This window comes from Chinchilla lanigera, unplaced genomic scaffold, assembly GCF_000276665.1.
Source record: "Chinchilla lanigera isolate Chin_1 unplaced genomic scaffold, ChiLan1.0 scaffold00123, whole genome shotgun sequence".
Lineage (NCBI taxonomy): Eukaryota > Metazoa > Chordata > Mammalia > Rodentia > Chinchillidae > Chinchilla > Chinchilla lanigera.
The window spans coordinates 877,101-878,360 of NW_004955524.1; positions in this window are offsets into that span (position 1 = coordinate 877,101).

The following is a 1,260-nucleotide window of genomic DNA, read 5'->3' on the forward strand; positions in this document are numbered from 1 at the left end:
CGGGCGCCAACGCCACCGCGGCGCCTCCGGACCCGGCGCCAGAGCTCGAGGAACTTCGGCGCCGGCTGGCCGAGGCCGCGCAGCGCGAGGAGACCCTGGCGGGGAGACTGAGGCAGGCGGCGCGCGCCCGAGAGGAGCTGGAGCAGGCGCTGCAGGCTTTCGAGGGGCGCCAGGTAGGTGGGCGAGGCGGAGGGTCGGGAGGTCCAGAGTGCCGCGCGTGGGGGGGTGCGCACGTGCTCCCAGGCTCCCTCCCTGTGCCTCGGTTTCCCCAACTCTCCGGTGACGCCTGCAATTCTTGGAATCTACCTTCTGATCAAAAAGGTGTCCCTTCACTATTTGCCCGAGAAATGGTGGCTGGGGCCAGGCATGCTCGAGCACGCCTGTAATCTCAGCCCTCGGGAAGCTGAGGCAGGAGGGTCGTCGTGAGTTTCAGGCCAGCCTGAACTACATAGCGAGATGCTGTCTCAAACAAATTATAAATAAATAGTACAAATATATAAAACGGTGGCCCAGGACACCCCAGAGCCCACCCGGGGAGGCGCTGTGCTGACCCTGCACCCACTCGCGCCCCAAGTCCGTTTCCAGCCGTCCTATTTTGAGAGAAGAACACTTGTGTCACCTGTAATTAGGAGACTAAAGCTGGCCTCTTGCGGAGGTACCAGCCGGCCCGCCCTTTTCCTCAGACTGTGTATTAACCCTCCCCTGCCCAGAGCATCGCCGAAGAACCATCCTCGAAACCTGATACCTCGCATTTATTGAGACTGCTGTGCACCCCTGGTCTGGTGGTGTGGCTCAGTGGTAGGGCACCTTGCACAACTCGCCAGGACCTGGATCCCACCCCCAGCCCTGCAACCAACCAACAAATTAATTAATTAATTTAATTTAATTAAATAAAATCTAAACCTAGTGTGATGGTTCCCGCCGGTCATCCCAGCACTCTGGGAGGCTGAGGCAGGAGGATCGCGTACGTGTTGCAGCTCAGTCTGGACAATTTAGCAATTTAGCGAGACCCTGGGGACTCAGCTCAGCGCGAAGGCCCTGCGTTCCGTCCCTGGTGGGGCCCAGACTGCGTCCCTTTCTGCTGGCCTAAGGGGGAGGAGCAGCCTGGCGGGGCGGGCTCGGCTCCGCTCCCGGGTGGAAGGGGCGCTGACCCCACAAGGCGGCCCCGGGTCACACCCTCCTGCCCCGCAGAGCCGGCTGCAGACGGAGCTGAAGGCGCTGGAGACGGAGAGGGACGAGGCGAGAGCGCAGGGGGCCCGG